The 16,140-nt window shown below is 41.5% G+C and overlaps 1 protein-coding gene across 1 annotated transcript in view; it reads right to left on the bottom strand.

Moving 5' to 3' along the window:
* The window catches only part of TBCK (TBC1 domain containing kinase), a 367,627-nt gene that overhangs the window by 210,582 nt on the left and 140,905 nt on the right, over positions 1 to 16,140 (bottom strand). The gene's annotated exons all lie outside the window — the stretch shown is intronic.

Below are 16,140 nucleotides of genomic sequence, written 5' to 3'. Positions count from 1 at the left end.
GACCACCTGGAACCTGTATTATTTCAGATAAGTGACTAGACAGCACTATATACTCCCCGGCCAATTTATTAGGTACACCTTGCTAGTGCCAAGAAAATATCGCCCACACCATTGCACCCCCACCACCAGCCTGAACCATTGATAAAAGGCAGCATGGATCCATGCTTTCATGTTGTTTACGCCAATTCTGACCCTACCATCTGAATATTGCAGTCTGCCCATTCTCCTTGGACCGTTGACATTAACAAGGCATTTTACGTCCACACAGCTGCCGCTCACTGAATATCTTCTATTTTTACGACCATTCAATGTAAACCCTTGAGATGGTTTTGCGTGAAAATCCCAGTAGATCAGCAGTTTTTCAAATACTCATACCAGCCCATTTGGCATCAACAACTATGCTACGTTCAAACTCACTTAAATCACCTTTCTCCCCCATTCTGATGCTGGGTTTGAACTTCAGCAAGTCGTCTTCACCACGTCTACATGCCTAAATCCAATGAGTTGCTGCCATGTGATTAGCAATTTGTGTTACCAAGCAATTGAACAGGTGCACCTAATAAAGTGACTGGTGAGTGCATATATACATAAACACATACACTATATTTATACACACACACTATATTGCCTAAAGTATTGGGACACCCCTCCAAATCATTGGATTCAGGTGTTCCAATCACTTCCATGGCCACAAGTGATAAAATCCAGTACCTAGACATATAGACTGCTTCTACAAACATTTGTGAAAGAATGGGTAGCTCTCAGGAGCTCAGTGAATTCAAGCGTGGTACTGTGATTGCCAGATGTGCAATAAGTCCATCTGTGAAATTTCCTTGCTACTAAATATTGCACGGTCAACTGTTAGTGGTATTATAACAAAGCAGAAGCAACTGAGAACATCTGCAACTAAGCCACGAAGTGGTAGGCCATGTAAAATGACAGAGTGGGGTCAGAGCAAGTGAAGAAGTCGCCAACTGTCTGCAGTCAATAGTTAAAGACCTCCAAACTTTGTGTGGCCTTCAGATTAGCACAACAACAGTGTGTAGAGAGCTTCACAGAATAGATTTCCATGGCTAAGCAGGTGCATCCAAGCCAAGTGATATGCAAAGCACCGGATACAGTGATATAAAGCACATCGCCACTGGACTCCAGAGCAGTGGAGATGTGTTGCCTGGAGTGGCAAATCATGCTGTCTGGCAATCTGATGGATGTGTCTGGGTTTGGCAGTTGCCAGGTGAACAGTACTTGCCTGATTGCATTTTGCCAAGTGGAGGGGGGGTTTGTGGGGGGGGGGATATGGTGTGGGGTTGTTTTTGAGCGAGTTTGGAGTGGAGGAACTTGACTGATCTGCAGTCCTGACCTCAACCCAACAGAACACCTTTGGGATGAATTAGAGCGGGCCTTCTCATCCAACATCAGTATCTGACCTAATGTGCTTCTGGGAGAATGGTCAGACATTCTCATAGACACACTCCTAAACCTTGAGGACAGTCTTCCCAGAAGAGTTGAAGCTGTTATAGCTGCAAAGGGTGGGCCAACTCAGTATTGAACCCTATGGACTAAGACTGCAATGTCATTAAAGTGCATGTGCGTGTAAAGGCAGGCATCCCAATACCCTAGTGTGTGTGTATAGTGTGTGTATAGTGTGTGTTTGTGTATCTATCTATGTCATACACACACAGTAAAACCACCCCCTATCTCAGATCAGTTAGCGAGGTGCAGTGGTCCCACACTGCCCATAGACAAGCAAACATTTCCAAATGAAAAAATAAATAAAGGTCAGATTGGGTCACAGTGATTTATCACCCAACCATCGCTTAAAGAATCTCTATGCTTGGGTTGGTTATATGTACCTTTTATGTATCCATGCAACATTTACCACTCTTCCAAGAAAGTGGGGTTGCAGGACCTTGTGAGCAAAAATTTGTATGGGGGCTGTAACATTACATTCAATCAACTGTGCAATGTTCTTTTTGGGAAACGTAAAGCATTCATATGTATTGAGCTATTTGGCTAAAAAGAAGTTTTCAGTTACAATTCCGAGTGTTTAAGGTTTTACATGATTGGAACAGTTTATGAAATAATAGTTTAAATGATGGCAACATGACGGCAACTGCTGTCTGCCCACAGTACTTTTTGCAGTAATGAAAATGTTTTTCTGTTGAAATGTATCATGCCTAAGCCTGGTATAAATGGCACCTGATGTGAAAACTACAATACCAGTCCAATAAAAGCTCTTGCAGATTAATTTTTGCTGGTGTGTTTAATCATTATCTGTTTTCATCCAGGTAACAGTTCTGTAAAGAAAACAATTCATGGTATAAACTACCAAAGGATCAGCCTGCTTATGTGAGAGGATTAATATAAGTAGGTGAGATTTGTGTCATCTATTACCCATTCTAAATGAATGCTGCTATGATGACAATTTTTTATTACTGGAATTTAAAGTAAAAATAAAGAAATGCTTTAAGAACTGCATTTTTAATGTATACTGTAAAGTTTAACATGAAGTAGCCCATAGCTAAGTTAGTGCAGATCACCAGTCCCCTTAAGACATGCTGTCACCAGACTAATAATTTCAATAAAATACTTTAGATATTTGCATTAAATGTACTTTATACAGTACATTGCAAAGATTATGTATGAATGTGAGGGGAGGATGAAGTAACTTATCCAGCACAGCGTATAATATTTAGTAGTAGTGCTCTCAGCCCCCCCCCTTACATCTCCCCCCCCCCCATCCCATTCACAGTAGTCTTCTGCACCCCACTACACATCACCCCCCCCCCCCCTTCATTCACAACAGTGTCCTTAACTCCCCTTCAAATTAATGCCCCCCCCCCCCAGCAGTATTATCCTTTGCCCCCCTTCACCCTCGCAGGCTCGAGTGTCCTTGTCTGCCTCCCTTCAACCCCAACAGCAGTGTCCTCTTTTGCCCCACTTCACATCATTGTCTTCCTTTGCTTCCCTTCACCCCCACTCCACAGTAGTGTCTTTCTCTGCACCCCTTCACCCCCCACACTACATCAGTGTTCACCTCTGCGTCTCCCTTCACCAGCCCCCCTAACCCCCCACTACAGTGTCTTCCTCTGCTCCCCTTCACTTCTCCCCACCACAGTGCCCTAGTGTCCTCCTCTGCCCCCCTTCACTCCCCACAGCAGTATCCTCCTTTGTCCCCATCACATCACTTTCCCCCCACGCCCCTTCCTCAGTCCTTCACAGCCATATCCTAGCCCCTTAACTCTCCTACCTTATAGGGGCACACAGCAGAGCAGGGGGATGGAGGCATAACAGTACTTAATGGAGGGCATTAGCGGGAGCTAATGGAGGGCATTAGCGGGAGCTGCTAAAGCAAATGTTTCATATTAACAAGCTGGTGATTAGTTGCTAGGACATCCCTGCTTCCTAGCAACCAATCACCTGCTGGTTAACTTGAAAAGTTGGGCAGCTCCCATCCTCTGTCCAGTGCTGCTGTGCTTACTGCCCTCCACTCTGCTGTGAAAATAACAGCGGCGGAGGATGGGAGAAAGAGTCAGCAACTAAGTGGTGACCACTGCGGTCTGGGTGGGACAGCAACTTGTGGTTTGCACTTAGTGATGTCTGATTTAGACACACTCAGAAAATGAGGGGCTACTGCTTGCCGGGTGGGAGGGAGTCTGTGCTAGAGAATATACATTTTCTACCAAGTTCAAAGACACACTGCAAGTAAATAATAATTTATGGAAATTATAAACACTCCAAGTAAGCATTTAAAATAATACTTGATTTTTCTATGAATTTATCTGCAATTTTTTAAGTTGTTGATAAAGTCTCTTTAAAGGCCGAATTCACTGCTACTGAAGTTTTACATAGCTGATGGCACTTTAATTAACTTCTTATATCCCCTAAAGACTTTCATACCCAGACACAGAGGTGTATTTACCAAAAGGGCAAACAAGGCTTTTGCCTAGAGCGGTATTTTATGGGAGCAACACTGCCCCCTGAAAGAAGGGACATATGCGGCATGGGGACCAGGTGGGATCCGAGAGAGGCTGTTTGATGGTGTATGCAGAGCCCAACTGTTATTTCCAGGGATGTCCAGAGCTGTGAAGGTATCTTTCACTCTGTCTCCGTGGGTGAGGGTGGTGGGGGGTGTTATTGGAAGGCTCTCTCGGGTGGGGGTGTTTTTGATCACTGCCAGGCTCTCTCTGTGGGGGGGCTGTTGTCAGGCTCTCTCTCTTCCAGGGAGGGGGGGGGGGTGGCGTCCGATTTTTGTGTTGTGTTGGGCAGCACAAAACCTAAATACACCACTACCCAGACATTCTAATTGGCTAATGCACAATTGTTATGGACATTGGAGAGTTAAATGGCAGGGTAAGAATTCCTATTGTGAATGATCAATTATTAGAAAAAAATATATGTTGAAACTAGGTGAAAGGATATATTAAATACTGTAGAAATTCTTCCTACTGGAGACTCTAAATAATGTACCAACTGTGGGTTTGTTCATTATCATCCATACAAAAACTAAAATACCCCATTTTACCAAATTTGGTCTTTAAAAGGGTACCCATTTCATTAAGTCTGAACAATCAGACTTAATCAGATTATGTGTTTTTTTGCTTTATATAGCAAAGAATGCATTTGAGGCACACCTTGCCATATTCAATAACCTAAACATTAAAAATTAAGCTTATTCCTTACATCAAAGGCATTTCATGGGAATTTCGAACACATGACAGTGTAGGCATCTAAAAATAAAAAGAGTATACACAAGGGAGAAACAGAGCAGCCAGACACAGCCTTTCAAGCAAATCTATAGGTCAGCCTACAGCATTCAGGGTGTATGGTGGCTTAAGAAACGTTCAGCATTCTGAGAGCTTTTTACTGACCCCGAGCGAGTGGAAGGTTGCCAGGAAACGCAATCCTTCCTGCAGCGAGACACTGCGTTCGGGTGATGAAAGATTAATCAGGTTTTACTGATACTGGATTACTGCTCAAGCACGAAAATCAGGTTCAGGCCCTATTATCAGCTTGCTGATATGTTGCCATGACCGGACACAGGCCATCTTGTTTGAGCAGAAAACAATCTCTTTTATATTAGGGCATTTTCTGCAGCAGCAGGCTGCACACAATCCATGACAAGCAGAATTGCAATAACATATGTGAGATCACATTACTATGAGGCTGTGATGATGTCCCTTACCTTCATGGTAGATATATACAGTAAAGTAGAGAATTATCTTTCACATCACACCAGTATCCAAATTATCAAAAGCTTTGTGGCATGTGTTCTGGTTTGAATTCTAAGGATTTTTAAAACAAGAACAAAAAAAAATGTGCTGTAGCTTTTAAGGGGCCACCAAAACTAAAATAAAAACTTCTCTTAAAGCAAAATGAGACTGATCCGTCTGACTAAAATGGCACCTTTTGATGCCTCAATGATGTCATTCTGATTCCAGTTTCAATAGCTAGTCTATTACCAACCAGGAACAAACAAACAGAATTCAAGATTCAAGCTATTCATGCTTGTTCGTGTTAAATGATTTACTGTATAGTTAAAATGGCGCTCCACCCAAAAGGCTAGGGGTGTAGTTCCGCTGCGATTGCCTAGGCGATTGGAAGCGGAAGTTATCCTACCCCCCTCCCTCCCCGTAGTCTTCTGAGACAAGTGACAGGTCCCAGAAGACTACGGGGCCATTCTCAAAGCAAAGTGGGCACCTGGCTTTGAAGCCGCAAGCTGTCACAGCCGGGTACCCACACTAAAGATGCCAGTGCCAGGGAGAGAGGACGGCCGGTGAAACCAGCTGTGGTGAGGACACCGCTGGACCGAGGGACAGGTAAATGTCTGTATTTTAAAAGTCAGCAGCTACAATCTGACCTTTATTTATTTATTTTTAATTTGGAAATGTTTGCTTGTCTATGGTCAGGTGGAAGAATTCAGGCAACTGCGTTACCACCCGATTGCTTCCATACAACCCCCCCCCCGGCACATGCCCCTGCCATATATCCCAAGCTCCGCTTGCCTATCTGTGGGCCAGGGACTGATATAGTGGGTGCCGCCGGGTAGAGGAGAGGGAGCAGGGGGACTCACATCCACTCTCCTCCCTTCCTTGTTGCTGACCCGGAAAGCAACATGTTTGACATCACTTTCAGGTCCACCTCTCGGTGTCCCCGGCCAGCATAACCGGAAAATAATGTAATGCAATGCAATCTGCATTGCTTTACATTCAGTGGAGCACAGGAGAAACATCTAGGGTCTAAATGACCTTGGCTGTCTCATTAAAGAGAACAGGTCACCAAAAAATCATCGCATAGGGGACTTCTTGTCCCCTCTGTGATTAAAAAAAACTTAATAAATATTTTTTTTTAATTGTAAAAAATTAAAGTTACACCCAAGCACATAAAGTTCTCCCACCAAAAATTTTTTGGGAGCTCCCCCACCCCCACATATATGCACGTACGAATGTTTACGCATGTGTCGGGGGCGGCTATGCATGAAAACACTGTTTGCGATACACATGTTACATATCATGCCGAAGTGAGAGCAATAACTTTGTTGCCATTTCACAGGTGCAACACAAATTTAAGGTTTGACATGTTTGGTATCTAATTACTTGGTGCAACCTCATCTTTTATGTCTTTGAAAGAATTGGGTAATTTGTTGCGTTTGTGTGTCCCAAAATTAACTTTAGTGTATTTGTTACTGAAATTTTGAGTTTCCTAGACCTTTGCGATAATATGGTGCGACATAAAAATATGGAACTACCACTATTTTATTCTCTAGGGTGTCTGCTTTCAGAAAATATATAATATTTTGGGATGTTTAAAGGATTAAACTGAAGGGATTGAAGGGTTAAAGGAGAAGTAATTTCTTTTAAATTAGGGGGTCTGCCCTAGGGCTTGCTCCTTTAAAAACAAGCCAGCTTTCTGTTGTCCTGGCCCAACTTATTTGAGACGTGTTGTCATTATCAATTTCTAAATTACCTTCTTTTTTTCTTAAAATGGTACCTTTTCACATTTTTTACAATTGATATTTTTTTAATTTTCAATTGTGAAAAAATATGGGTTTATGAGATTGGTAAATCATTGCATTTCACACATTTCTGTAACAAATCTGCTTGTTAAACATGACCCTAAAGCATCTACTGGTCTATTAATTTCAGTTGGACTGAAACCCACCAGTGTGCAGGTCTTGGTAGACTCAGAACATCAGGTTACTGGTGATCGCAGGATGTTAAGTAGCAAAGGAGATACAAAGGAATTACAATGGGGGAGAGGAGGATAAATGACAGGATCTTCTCCACCATTCACAGAATGTTTTTCAAACTGTCAAAACAATACAAGGAATTTTCTGAATAAAGGAGGGGGGAGGAGGGGAAGGCCCCCAACAGGACTTCTTCAACGTACTAACATGTTAGAGCTGAAGAAGTATACAACTATAGTGCCAAAAATTCAGCAAAGAAGGAACTGTCATCCCTGCAGGGAACATTTCTACACTTTAGAGCATCAGTTGGACATGTGATACACTTCATTTGAACCTATATCACAGAAAAATGGCTTTATTAATGTAACCGCAGCTTGACTAGGTAAAGTGTATATATAGCAATATGCACAACTGAGACTGTCAATCAATGGCCAAAATCCTTTTTTCTAGTTCTGGATAAAGTAGGAAATTCTCCGGTTGGGTTTTATTGTTACCTGTGACCCCTCTGGGAAGATTCACTCTTTTAGTTGTCCTGGTGACCACTGTCATTGAGACAGAAAGTGATGAGAAACCAAAAATTTGAAGTGGTCACCAGAAATAAAATAGAGGACAAATCTTCCAATGGGAACAGCTGTCTCAGTTGTGTAAGAGAAATTCCCCTCTTTTTGGAGAGATTTCCTATCTTGCATCTTCAGGACAGGAAGTGAAGAAAATTCTACCAGGCAGGACAGTGAAAAAAACTGACAAGGGTTTTAGCCCTTGCCCACTGTAGCCAACACTAAAAAGGAAAATTTAGTCTATTCGTACACTTAAACAAAAACAAAAATGCATATTATAAAAACAAATATGCAACATTTAAAGGTACTGATGTGCTTAAGGCTATGGAATAACTAATGTGAAATTGTTCAACCTTAAAGTGATATAGAACTCACTTTTTTTAAATGGTGGACTGGTAGCTTTTTGACAGAAGAGACAGACAGAAGAGAACCTATCAGACTCTTAAGGTGCATGCTAGGACATTATGGTATAACTCACCTGGGGGCCCACATTATTGAAGAAATTCCAATTTAATAAAGCTTTAAGAGCTCTTTCAGATAGGCAGCAGAGTCTACTGCTCTCTGCAAAGGGAACTGCGGTGGAATTTTAAAACCTTCAATGAATACAATTGTATAATGTGCAGATTATTTTGTATTCTATGGGAGTGAAGAATATGTATGCATAGGTTAGCTGTATCCATGTATGTGTCTAAAATTATTTGCCATTCTATATTACATTTTGTGTACTTTCTAATGTAATTTCTGCACATGGGATCCTTTTAGAGAGCTTTATTTCTTTTGAGGGGCCTAAGCTGCTGTCATATACAGTAAAATGAGACATGAGATCTAAATAGATGTCTGATGCTCTGCTGAACGTAGCAGAGATCAAAGCCTCTGTCCGCTCTTCCAGTTGCTGGAACACTGAGAGGGTTATTTACTAAAGCTGGAGAGTGCAAAATCAAGCGCACTTCTGCACAGAAAGCAATCAGTTTCTAACCTCAGCTTGTTCAATTAAAGCTGCGGCAATAAAACCTGGAATCTGATTGGTTTCTATGCAGAAGTGAGCCTGATTTTGCATTCTCCAGCTTTAGTAAATAAATCCCTATATTTCAATCTTCAGTATTGAGCACTAGTATTTTTTTTCATCTGTAAATGGACAGATGAAAACCGGACATATGGAGCGCCTGTGTGAAAGAGCCCTAAGATGCAACCTGGCTGCGTCGAATGAACTGAAACATGATATCCCAGAGGTGTTCTATTGGATTTAGGTCAGACAAGCATAGGGGTCAATCAATGGCATCAATTCCTTCATCCTCCAGGAACTGCCTGCATACTCTCACCAAATAAGGCTGGACATTGTCGTGCACCAGGAGGAACCCAGGACCCACTGCACCAGCCTAGGATCTGACAATGAATTCCATCCGGATACCTAATGGCAGTCAGGGTGCCATTGTCTAACCTATAGAAGTCTGAGTGTCCCTCCATGGATATGGCTTCCCAGATCATCACTGACCCACCACCAAAACGGTCATGCTGAACGATGTTACATGCAGCATAACGTTCTTCGTGGCTTCTCCAGACCCTTTCACGTCTGTCACATGTGCTCAGGGTGAACCTGCTCTCATCTTTGAAAAGCACAGGGCGCCAGTGGCAGACCTGTCAATTCTGGTGTTCAATGGCAAATGCCAATCAAGCTCTATGGTGCTGGTCAGTGAGCACAGGGCCCACTAGAGGACATCTGGCCCTCAGGCCACCATCATGTAGTCTGTTTATGATTGTTTGGTCAGAGACATTCACACCAGTGGCCTGCTGAAGGTCCTTCCGTAGGGCTCTGGCAGTGCTCATCCTGTTCCTCCTTGCACAAAAGAGCAGATACCGGTCCTGCTGATGGGTTAAGGACCTTCTATGGGCCTGTCCAGCTCTCCTAGAATAACTAACTGTCTCCTGGAATCTCCTCCATGCTCTTAAGACTGTGCTGGGAGACACAGTAAAACTTCTGGTAATGGCACATATTGGAGGAAATGGACTGCCTGTGCAAACTCTGTAGGGTCCAGGAATCGCCTCATGCTACCAGTAGTGACACTGACCCTAGCCAAATGCAAAACTAGTGTAAAACAGTCAGAAAAGATGAGTAGGGAAAAAAATGTTGTGGCCTCCACCTGTAAAACCATTCCTGTTTTGGGGATTGTCTCATTGTTGCCCATCTAGTGCATCTGTTGTTAATTTAATTAACACCAGAGCAGCTATAGCTAATTAACAACCCCCTCTGCTACTTAACTGGCCAGATCAATATCCCAGGAGTTTAATTGACTTGATGCTATACGCTAATTTAAAAGTGTATATAAAAGCACCACATATGCAATCGTGGGAGGGCTAGCTGGTTCACGTGTTTCACACTCTACACATTGCTTTGTTAAAACCATTTGCTTAAACATTGTATAGAGTGTGGAATGTGTGAACCAGTTATCCCTCCCCTGATTGCATATGTGGTGCTTTCATATACTTTTGGTGACATGAAAAAGCTCTTTTTTTTTCCTCAAAGATGTATGGATGTGCAGCCTCCTGATATTACATGTTTGGATTTACACAGCGATAAGCTGGGTAGCACCTCGCCTTGTACTGGAGCAATGGTCTGTTATTACCAGCTTATCTGGAGCTGTGGATGTGGATGTATGTATATGCATGTATTTGCATGTATGTGCAGGGTGCCGAGAGTGCATTTATTTTTTTTTTTTAATCCATTTTTTAATCCATTATTTTTTTCATTCAACTTTATTGCATTTCAAGTGGGCTAACAACCTTGCCCAGTTGCCAGTGCAAATTGGAATCCATTTAAATGTTGTCACTATACCTCACAGGATCAGCTATGAATATCAGAGATTTTAATGCATCCAGCACACATGATATCCTTATGATTACACAAATATTTCCCAATGTATATCTACAATTCTTGAAACACACTACAGACCTTAATGAGTTATGATTCTATGGTAGCTCTACACATGCCATCAAGAAAGTCTATTGTGTAGTGTAAAACCTATCTCCTAGTAAACACTGAAGAGAGAATGGAAAGATTGTGCAACACATAAAGTTTACCATAATTTTACTCTCTGGAATATCCTGAATTAGGATCTACTAGTACCTGTCACTCGGACTGAAAGGGAAATCTCAATAACAATGACACAAACAGCAACACTTTCCTGGTACAGTGTGGGAGGATTAGAACTGCTGTCAGGTTTTATTTGTTATATATGCTCTGAAGCTGAAGAGATTTTCCCTTTCTGAATGTCCCTATAACAACTATCAGTGGGATACAATATGAGGGAAACCTCCCAACAAAAAGGACAGCAACAAAAAACTAGCAGAGGTCTACAAAAAAAAAAAAGCCTCAATAATAAAAGCCCTTAAATATGAAATTCTGGATAACCAAACATTGTCTAAATACAAGGGGCATGTGTGCTCTTATTTGAAACTTGGTGTGCTTTGCGTATTCTTCCAGATCTATGCAGTAACCCAGTGCGAAACTTTACTTCTGCAGGAGTTTCTGGTCTTGTATCTGCCCCCTCCTGTAGTTTTCTATAGGCCGCCTGTAGTGTCTGAACCTGCTGGGTCCCTCCCACTGATGTTTGCCACCACTGTTTTTTTTTAAAGTTTAAAAAGGCATTTGGTGCACAGAAATTAGATTTATATTTTTTTTATATTTTTAAATTAAACGGTTTGTGCCCAGAGTTAGGTTTTAAAAATATAACATGATATCACTAGCCTGTTGTGCACATTGAGAGACTTCTACTTGTGCATATAGAAATCCTTGCTCCGCTCTATATTTCAGTTCATTGCACCCCTCATCATTGTTGCAAATCACCCCATTTCTGTTCACTGATTTTTCCCATACTGTATGATTTGTGCTCATGACTACAGGAACTACTGCTTAGAAAAAAACATTTACAGAAATGGACCTGCCAACTGTTATAAAAAGGTATCCTGCATCCAAAAACCTGTGAGAAGCACTTTTGAACCTCAAACCATCTTCTTATACTATAAGACAGACTTTCTCAATCGGGGTGCCGTGGCAGTATGGCGATGCCCAGGGTTGCATGGTCATGGTGAAAGTCGCAGAGAAGCCATGTGTTTGCTTACTGATAGGGACATATTTATACTTTTGCCCCACTTCCCACAACAACTGTCTTGTGTCACTCTTATAATTCCCTGCTCAGCAGTATACAGTGTGTATTAATATGAATGTACTATGTTTATATGCATGTATGTACATTATATTTAATTTTGACCCCTAATCCTGTACGAACAGAATTGCTTTTTTTAGGGGTCATTCACAATGGCGGCAAGGACTGCAGCGATCCATCAAGGATCATTTTTCAGAGGAATCTGACAGACGGTGTCTCCTTAATCCCTGCTGTAACCCCCTAAATACAAAGTCATCATGCCACAATCATGTGCAGTGCACATGATTGGAGGGATGTTGCAGTGTGGTCCCCTTCACCTGGGGGTATACTTCTTGCCGCGGCCACAGCATGTGTACAACCATGGCTGCTAAAGGGGGAGCAGATGGGGTAGTAAAAACGCAACTCATCCCCATGGTTTTACCATCCCTTAATATCATGTGTGAACGAGTCCTTTGTTCACATCTGTGCAGTTGCATATTGGGCAGACTATTCAGTTCAATGGGCTGCCCTACCCACAGAAACATAGGGAAAGAAGTCTCCAACCATTTTTTAAAAATCACACTGCACCAAAAAAAAAATTCATGTTTGCCAGAGCATTAAGAATAATGGCACCCCTTTGCATCTGCTAAAGAGCAGCATGTTTGTGTGTCGGAAACACACGTGATTTTGTGCATTTTCCCTGACACGCAGTAATATGAACCAAGCCTTAGACTGGGGTGCCTCGAGATACTTTTCAAATGTGCCCTGACTGAAAAAAAGGTTGAGTAACACTGTATAAGGCAATTTAAATTGGTCTCATTTATCTTCATTGAAGCTGCGTAGATGCTGGTGAGAATATAGAAATCCAGGGTCCCTTCTATTACTCATGTGACCAAAAAATATCATGGTATCTATCTCTTCAGTGAGCAATTAGCCACTATGCCGCAAGACAAGGTTAAAAAGTTTTCAGAAAATCTAATTACCTCTGCGGATATCCTAATGACTTGGTATGGTCACTGTAACTTACTGTAGCATATCTGTGGGATGGTTTGTTCGGTGCGTGCCCTCTTCTTTCCCACTTTCACCCCTTCTTTTCTTTATGTTCACACTCTGCCAATGAACTGTTAGTAGTTTTTGCATAGACAATCCCCTTTTTCGGGAGCTTTTTTAGCGTTTGCTAGCAACCGTGTGATGTTTAGCAGCTAAACTCCTAGCAAACTTCTCTTGAGTTCTCCCTACTTCCTGGAAGCTTTTTCTTGTATATACCTTTCCTATTTACACTTCCTTTCACTAAGATTTTAGTGTGTGTGTGTGTGTGTGTATATATATATATATATATATATATATATATACAGTCAGGTCCATAAATATTGGGACATCGACACAATTCTAACATTTTTGGCTCTATACACCATCACAATGGATTTGAAATGAAACGATCAAGATGTGCTTTAACTGCAGACTGTCAGGTTTAATTTGAGGGTATTTACATCCAAATCAGGTGAACGGTGTAGGAATTACAACAGATTGCATGTGTGCCTCCCGCTTGTTAAGGGACCAAAAGTAATGGGACAATTGGCTTCACAGCTGTTCCATGGCAAGGTGTGTGTTATTCCCTCATTATCCCAATTACAATGAGCAGATAAAAGGTCCAGAGTTCATTTCAAGTGTGCTATTTGCTTTTGGAATCTGTTGCTGTCAACTCTCAAGATGAGATCCAAAGAGCTGTCACTATCAGTGAAGCAAGCCATCATTAGGCTGAAAAACAAAACAAACCCATCAGAGAGATAGCAAAAACATTAGGCGTGGCCAAAACAACTGTTTGGAACATTCTTAAAAAGAAGGAACGCACCGGTGAGCTCAGCAACACCAAAAGACCCGGAAGACCACGGAAAACAACTGTGGTGGATGAGCAAAGAATTCTTTCCCTGGTGAAGAAAACACCCTTCACAACAGTTGGACAGATGAGACCAAGATCAACTTGTACCAGAGTGATGGGAAGAGAAGAGTATGGAGAAGGAAAGGAACTGCTCATGATCCTAAGCATACCCACCTCATCAGTGAAGCATGGTGGTGGTAGTGTCATGGCGTGGGCATGTATGGCTGTCAATGGAACTGGTTCCCTTGTATTTATGGATGATGTGACTACTGACAAAAGCAGCAGGATGAATTCTGAAGTGTTTTGGGCAATATTATCTGCTCATATTCAGCCAAATGCTTCAGAACTCATTGGACGCCGCTTCACAGTGCAGATGGACAATGACCCAAAGCATACTGCAAAAGCAACCAAAGAGTTTTTTAAGGGAAAGAAGTGGAATGTTATGCAATGGCCAAGTCAATCACCTGACCTGAATCCGATTGAGCATGCATTTCACTTGCTGAAGACAAAACTGAAGGGAAAATGCCCCAAGAACAAGCAGGAACTGAAGACAGTTGCAGTAGAGGCCTGGCAAAGCATCACCAGGGATGAAACCCAGCATCTGGTGATGTCTATGCGTTCCAGACTTCAGGCTGTAATTGACTGCAAAGGATTTGCAACCAAGTATTAAAAAGTGAAAGTATGATTTATGATTATTATTCTGTCCCATTACTTTTGGTCCCTTAACAAGTGGGAGGCACATATGCAAACTGTTGTAATTCCTACACGGTTCACCTGATTTGGATGTAAATACCCTCAAATTAAAGCTGACAGTCTGCAGTTAAAGCACATCTTGTTCGTTTCATTTCAAATCCATTGTGGTGGTGTATAGAGCCAAAAATGTTAGAATTGTGTCGATGTCCCAATATTTATGGACCTGACTGTATATATATATATATATATATATACTGTATATATAACAAATCTATATTAGAACGACCATCCTTAGGCATCTCTTGTCATTGCATTAGTATGTTTGTTTATACCATGTAATTCTGTGGTATGTACACCTGTTTGGAAAACTATTGTAAAGTTTACTAGTCAATTGTATTTTGTGCAATAATTATTGAAACGGAAACCGGTATCCTGAAGAAAAAAAAAATATCAGTCAGGAGACAGCCAGAGAGCCCCCTGTACAGTGACCACCTGGTCACCTTATGCGAGGAACAAACAAGGAAAGCAGTCCGCATATACATCTGAACAGATTATTATTATTATACAGTATTTATAAAGCGCCAATAGTTCACTCAGCGCTGTACATTACAAAGGGGGACAGAACATGTGACAGAGCAATACCAATACAATGCAAAACATGAGGGGATCGAGGGCCCTGCTCTTTCGAGCTTACAATCTAGAAGGGATGGGGCAGTGGTACAGGAGGAGATAGCTGTGGGGGATGGAGTGGTAGGAAGAGTGGAGGAGGTCAGCAAGTTAGCAGGGGGTGAGGTAGGCTTCCCTGAAGAGATGGGTTTTCAGGGTGCGCCTAAAGGAGAGGAGAGTAGGTGATAATCTGATGGGTTGGGGCAGGGAGTTCCAGAGGATAGGTGACACCCTGGAGAAGTCCTGGAGGCGGGCATGGGAGGAGGAGACCAGGGAACAGATATAGGCAAGTTATGACAGACATAAGAAATCAGATGGGGAAATGCAGACAGATATGTATTATCTTAAAAGGAGCTCGGCATACTCAAAATTCACAAAGTTCTGTGAAAAAGAGCAGCATATTTTTAAGGCACATTGCCTACCTAGATCTTAGTCCAGTTTGTTATAGGCATGGTGCTTTAAACTAACAAAACGCCTCCCTGTAAAAACCAAGTCCAAACCATTGCATAAGATAACAGCCACACCTGTACCTCAAATCAGTAAAATTGACTTGACTTCTGATTACATCAGAACAATTGATTACACTCAATTTTTTTTTTTTTTAAAGATTTGTGCCAGGATCAGGATCAGGAGAAAGGTTTAAATACAAGTGACAAAATTGCAGCAATTTTTTTTTTGCAATCAGTGGATATGGAGTGCAAGCCCACAGCTCCAATAACATATAATTCCCTCCTGATGAACAAGGCCTGGTGAAAGCAGATCTGATTGGAAAGTGCCCACATAATTTAAGAACGGATGCTATGTAAAAAAAACATTTTAGTTAAGAAGTGTAAAATAAGCCACCCGTCTTAATCCTCTAGATTAATCACTTAAATAACATTAAAATAAACTTATATATAGCAAACTCAATTTAGTGAAAGGTAACATCTCCTGCAAGACATTGGTTTAGGAAAACACACACATTTAACTATATTATATATATATATATATATATATATATATATATATATATAATTTATT

Source organism: Staurois parvus, unplaced genomic scaffold, assembly GCF_062004578.1.
Source record: "Staurois parvus isolate SC_StPar_1 unplaced genomic scaffold, SC_StPar_1.0 ptg000244l, whole genome shotgun sequence".
NCBI lineage: Eukaryota > Metazoa > Chordata > Amphibia > Anura > Ranidae > Staurois > Staurois parvus.
The sequence above is the reverse complement of the archived record's forward strand: the minus strand, read 5'-3'. Positions and strand labels throughout refer to the sequence as shown.